Source organism: Lepus europaeus, unplaced genomic scaffold, assembly GCF_033115175.1.
Source record: "Lepus europaeus isolate LE1 unplaced genomic scaffold, mLepTim1.pri SCAFFOLD_498, whole genome shotgun sequence".
NCBI lineage: Eukaryota > Metazoa > Chordata > Mammalia > Lagomorpha > Leporidae > Lepus > Lepus europaeus.
In genome coordinates this window covers 14395-20897 of record NW_026909374.1, presented here as the reverse complement: position 1 = coordinate 20897, position 6503 = coordinate 14395, and the positions used below count along the sequence as shown (strand labels likewise).

Sequence of the window (6503 nt, the reverse complement as noted above, 5' to 3'; positions counted from 1 at the left end):
TAATTTCCAGCTTTATTCCACTGTGGTCTGAGAAGCTGCATGGTATGATTCCAATTCTTTTGAATTTGCTGAGACTTGCTTTATGGCTGAGTATGTGGTCAATCGTAGAGTAGGTTCCATGCGTTTCTAAGAAGAATGTGTATTCTTTAAATGTAGGATGAAAAGTTCTGTAGATATCTGTTAGATTTATTTGGTCTATATTGTCGAATAAATCTGCTGTTTCCTTGTTGATCTTCTGTCCTGTTGATCTGTCTATCTCTGAGAGTGGAGTATTGAAGTCCCCCAGAACTATTATATTGGTGTCTAAGTCTCTCTTTAAGTTCCTTAACATATCTTTTAAATAACCCAGTACCCTGTAATTAGGTGCATATACATTTTAATAGTTACATCTTCCCGTTGAATTGAACGCTTAATCATTATATAGTGCCCCTCTTTGTCTCTCTTAACAGTTTTAGTGTTAAAAGTTTATTTTGTCTGATATTAAGACGGCTATGCCAGTTCTTTTTTTTGTTTCTGTTGGCATGGAATATCTTTTTCCAACCTTTCACATTCAGTCTACACGCATCTTTGTTGGAAAAGTGTGTTTCTTGTAAGCAGCAAATAGATGGTTTTGTTCCTTAACCCATTCAGCCAGTCTGCCTTTTAACTGGAGAGTTGAGGCCATTTACATTCAATGTGATTATTGATAAGTAGTGACTTTTCCCTGCTATTTTTCCAAAGATATTTCTAATATATGCTCTGAACTTCCTGTTATCTTTTACTGAGAGATTTTCTTCCTTTATCTTCTTTTGTATTGATGTCTGTGTTCCTGTGTTTCTGTGTGTAACACATCTGTAAGCATCTTTTGCAGGGCTGGGCGAGTGGCAACAAATTCTTTCAATTTCTGTTTGCTATGAAAAGTCTTTATTTCATCTTCATTCACAAATGAGAGCTTTGCAGGGTATAATATTCTGGGATGGCAGTTTTTCTCTCTTAGTACCTGCGCTTTATCTCCCCATTCCCTCCTAGCCTGTAGGGTTTCTGATGAGAAATCAGCTGTGAGTCTAATTGGAGATCCTCTGAGAGTAATCTGACATTTCTCTCTTGCATATTTTAGAATCTTTTCTTTATGATTCACTGTGGTGAGTTTGATTACAATGTGTCGTGGGTAGGATCTCTTTTGGTCATGTTTATTAGGGGTTCCATGTGCTTCTTGTACTTGGGTGTCTCTTTCCTTCTCCAAACCCGGCAAGTTTTCTGCTAGTATCTCACTAAAAAGGCCTCCTAATCTTTTCTCTCTCTCCAAGCCTTCAGGAACTCCTAGGACCTGAATGTTGGGTTTTTTTAATAGTATCCTGTAGATTCCCAATGATATTTTTTAGATCTCTAATTTCCTCTTCTTTTCTTTGGTTTGACTGTATACTTTCCTGTTCTCTGTCTTCTAAGTCTGATATTCTCTCTTCTACCTCATTGATTCTGTTTTTAAGACTTTCAAATGCATTTGTCATTTGATCTACTGAATTCTTCATTCCATTTTGATTTCTCTTCAGTTTCATGTTCTGCTAGTTTCTTCATTTCATTTTGATTCCTCCTTAAGATTTCATTTTCAGGAGAGAGATTTTCTGTCCTGTCCTGTATGGATTTCTATAGATCATGCATTTGTTTTTGATTACTTTTAAATATTCTCATCATAAATTTTTTGAAATCCATATCTTGCATCTTATAATCTATCTCATCATCTTTATAATCTTGAATTGGGTTGTCTAGTTCATTTTGGAGCATCATGATGTCTTCCTTGTTCTTGTTTCCTCAGTTTCTGTGTTTGTTGTTTGGCATTGTGGAGATATTCTTTGGTTTCTTCTTTTTTTCCCCCTCACTGTGGTGGCTTTTCTCATTATACTATGACCCTAGATTAAGTGGACTGTCTGCTTTTGGTGAATCTCTAGAGGCTTGTGGTGAGTGTGGCCTGAGAGCTCTCTTCAGTTCTTCAGGGTTAAGGGTGTGCCAAAGGTTGACACACCCAGGTTTGGTGTGGTAAATCTCTCTTTTTTATTCAGAAGGGAAGCAATTCTGCTCAGCTGAGCTCTTCTCCTTGATGGCAGTCAGTGCCTGAGCACTAGCTCCTGTGTGTATAATATTTGTCTGCTGTGTCCCAAGGACCACACACAGGATCTGTGCAGTCCTCCATGTAGGCTCAGATTCCCCTGCAATGTCTCTCACCAGATAGACAAGGCCGACTGAATTTGTGGTGTCTCCCACTGAGACTTCTCACATCTCAGCCACACTGTGAGTTCTCCCACACACCCTCAGGTTTTTTTTTCACAGTCCTGGTTCATAAGCTCCACATATTCACTAGGTCTTAGTTTCCTGTTATTTCTCCCCACCAGAGTCAGGTTTTTCTGGTTGGCTGAGGGTGGGCGCAGCCCTGAGCTGGCGCAGCTGTTATGTATGTCCAAAATGTTGCCTGATCTATTGTCTTGCACACCTTTGTAAGGTATGTGGAGAGAGAGAATCATGTCTGTACTGTCCCTTTTTCTCTCCTCTAGTTAGGCTGGTGTACTTTCCCCCACGGGGCTTCAAGCCTCATTCCCTCTAGGCTCTTCCTGCTGCTTTTCCACCAGTGTCTCAGGCTACTATGCTTTTGCCTCACATCTCTTTCCAATGCTGGTGCAGAGGAGAAGATTCTTGGCAGCTGGGCTCCCGAGCAGTGGGCACCTGTGTCCTCCACATAGATCCACTGTGTCCCTCTAATTCCAGAAGAGTTCCCTCTGCAGTTTTTCCCTAACTCTTCCCTGAGACTTCACTATCTCCACTTTTATTAAACTATCTTTTCCTGGACTATCAGTGAGCTCCCTCCCTATTCTGCCATCTTGGAGTCCCACAACCATACCTCTTCTCTCTCTCTCTCTCTTTCTCTTTTTCTCCTTCTCCCTTTCCCTCTCTCTTTTTCTCCCTCTCCCTCCCCCTCTCCCTTTCCCTTTCAAATAGATTAAATGAATGAATAAAATTATAAAAATGAAATTGCTAATATTTTCATTGGTTTATAATTTTTTTGCCAAAAACTGAACAAATAGGACAGGCATTATAGTATGGCCAGCAAAGTTGCAGTCTGTAATACTGGCATCCCACATGGGTACCAGTTTATGTACTAGCTGTTCCATTTCCAACCCAATTCCTTTTTAAGGCCTGGAAAATGTAGCAGAAGATGATCCAAGTTTTTAGGCCCCTGCTACCTATGTGGAGCATAATCACAGAGCTCCTGGCTCCTGGTTTCAGCTTGGTCTCTGCTGGCCATGTGGCCATCTTGGGAGTGAACCAGAAGATGGAAAATCTCTCTCTCTCTCTCAACTTTTCTATATTTGGAATACTTTCAAATAAATATTTGTTTTCAAAAATACAAATGAAAATATTCATAGAAATTTTGAAAAACTTTGAGTGACATTTGAATGATAGAATTACTTTGGTTCATGAATAGACTTGAGTAATCAAATCTAAAAGAAGAGAATAGAATATATGTGGAGATATATGATAGAATAAAAAGCAACAGAAGCCAAAAAATGGGTAGGCTCATGAGTCTCAGTGAAGACTGTAATTCACAAATGTTGAGCATAACCTTTGTCTTCTAGTATGTTTGTTTCCTGAAGGTCTGATGTTTCCACTTGTTTAGGGGGCATTTAATACTTGAAAGAAAGCATAGTTAGATATTTGATTGATGAAGTTTCTGTTGGCTTTTTGGACTTGGTAGTCTGCAGGATCCACAGTGTGTTGAGATGTTATTAACCTCAGTAAATCTTTGTAAACTGAGCCCGTTCCTGTTTTAAACAATCAGTTAGATATTGTTCCACTCATTCTCCATTTGTGACTTTCCATGTGTAAGATTTACAAGTGGTAAGAGTCTGAAAATAGTGTTGGGGGCAAGTGCATGAGAACACTGAGGTGGGCTACTGCAAGGTGGGTACTCAACCCTTACCGTAAACCGGAACAGAAAGGAGATAGAACACTATTTTGAAAAAACACCACGTTTTAAAAGAATAAACATCTTTGGCTATGAGAAACACTTATTCAGATTATGCAGAATGACAATAGGTTTATAAATGCTGGTGTGAACCTTTATTTGTTTGGATTTTCTTCTGAGGTAGTGATGAAGAATGACTTTCTATCTAGTCTCAAGAAATGTGTGGCCAAATGCGGAAACAAAGGCAGGGCTGGGCAAGACCAGAAGCCCCAGCATCCTTGGCATATATGGGAGATTATTAGCTGCTATAACAGTACCCTGGGGGACTATAAAAATGGCAATTTCAAATGAATTTGCCAATTATTAAATTTTATTATATGCCTAGGGTCTGTTTTTGTTTTACTTCATAAAAACAATTTTATTGAAATATAACTTGGTCCAGCCTGGAGCTGAAGGTGTTGGGTCCATCCTTGCTTTTGAAGTCCTCAGATGCCATTGCCTTGTTCCCAGAGGTAGGGCCATGAGTGTCTCCTGGCCGCAATCCCTGGATGGAGTCCTGACAGGGCCACCAGATAGCCTGGAGGTCAGGGAACCGATGCCCGACAGAACCAAGTTGTATTATTAGACACACTGGAACAAGAGATTTCAGAATTTGAAGAATGTCATTCTGTGTTGAACATTAATGCTTTGTTCACCGAAACTAAACACTATCATGCCAAGTTGGTGAATATAAGGAAAGAGATGCTGGTGCTTCATGAAAAGACATGCAAGTTAAAAAAGGCACTGAACCTGCAGCAGAACAGGCAGAAAGAGGAGTTGAAAATGGAGCAGCAATGGGAGAAGGAATTTGAAAGAGAAAAGCAGTTAACTGCCAAATCAGCTAAAAGGACATGAAAAGTTGTGTTTGTGTGTTTTCTTCCCCTATCCCATATTCTTTGGATATAAGATGAGCAGAGTGTAGAGTGACAAGGTATTGCCTTATACCACTGTGTTCTGTTTTGAAATCCTTATCCCAGGATTGCTGTGTCTTCATGTGTTCATTTCAGCCATTCAAGAAGCATAACTCTTTAGGTAGTAAATGTAATGTCACTTGGTTTGATATTTATATGTACTTGTTTTAACTTTTGTTTTACTTCATTTTAAAATTTGTTATTTTGGCCTTCAGTAATTTCAAAACTGGGAAAATGGTTAGATGTCAGAGTCTAGACTCTAAATTGTTAAAAATTAGTATCAATTTTTTTAGCTTCTTGGACGCAGATTTTTTTTCCTTTACTTTTGTTTTTTTCGTGGTTTTTTTTTTTTTTTTTTTGAGTGCAGGTTTCAACATTTTAGTTTCTTATTTTATGACCTGACTTGCTTTTCTGGCAGGATAACATTGATTTTTGGTAATTGCCTTTTCATTGCATTGTTAAGAGAAAATATCAATTGCTTAATTGCATATGCCCCTGGAAAAGATGTGGTATAAGCTTTTGTGAATAACATAAAGTGAAAGTATATGCACAGGAAATGATAGCACCTTAGACAAGGAAGGTGAGCAGCAAGATGCCAGAGGGATTCTACTAACCACATGCTCTATGCTTTTTAGTGTTGATGCTTGCATAGGTTTTGTCTTCCAAGTATATGTTCCTTAAGTTTGACAAGGATAGTGGAGCTATCACACATTCATATGTGCTTCTGTGTTCACAGTGTTAGTAACAGTCATAATACAGTGAGATAGTTTCTTGTTTTAAAAAAATTCTTAGGATAGAATCATAAGTACCAACTGCTACTTTATAGATAATAACAGGAATGGTAGGACCCTAAGAACTCAGTGGCTACATGAGAAGATGCAGGATGATGCTGGGTCTCTGGGCAATCACCGGGTGTAGCTCACATGCATGAAGCTCCCTGTTGCCTGGGACAGTTCATTTCAGGAGGAACTGTACTCATACTGAGGACTGTACAGATCATCTGTGTGATTCATATGGTGGCTTGGATGAGTGCTGAACACACTGGGAGCTAATATTCAAGCACTGTTCATCTTAGAGGACAAAAAGTAAGTTGGTGATCACATCAACAGAGGTGAAGCTATGTAATGAATAAGGGATCAATTCAACAGGAAGATGTGACTACAATGAATTATCATGCACCCAACTACATTGTGCCTGGCCATTTAAAAGAAATGTTAATGCATCTAAAAGAAGACATAGACTCCATTATAATACAAACAAGTGACTACAACATCCCACATTCATTAATGGAAGATCAAATAGCCAGAAAATCAACAAAGAAACAACAGAGCTAACTGACATTATGGAACAAATGTACCAAATAAATATCTACATAGACACGAAGATCCTCAAAAAAATACTACTTAATCAAATCCAACAACACATCAGAAAGATCGTCCACTTGAACCAAGTGAGATTTATTCCTGGTATGCAAGGATGATTTGCAAATCAATGTGATAAATCACATAAGCAAACTAAACAACAAAAACCATATGATTATCTCAATAGATGCAGAGAAAGCATTTGGTTAAATACAGCATTCTTTCATCATGAAAATATTAAGCATATTGGATATACCA

General features: G+C 38.5%; 1 pseudogene; it reads left to right on the top strand.

The window, feature by feature from the left end:
• Positions 1–4454: 4454 nt before the first annotated feature.
• LOC133755466 (biogenesis of lysosome-related organelles complex 1 subunit 6-like) lies at positions 4455–4828 on the top strand (annotated as a pseudogene).
• The last annotated feature ends 1675 nt before the right edge of the window (positions 4829–6503 follow it).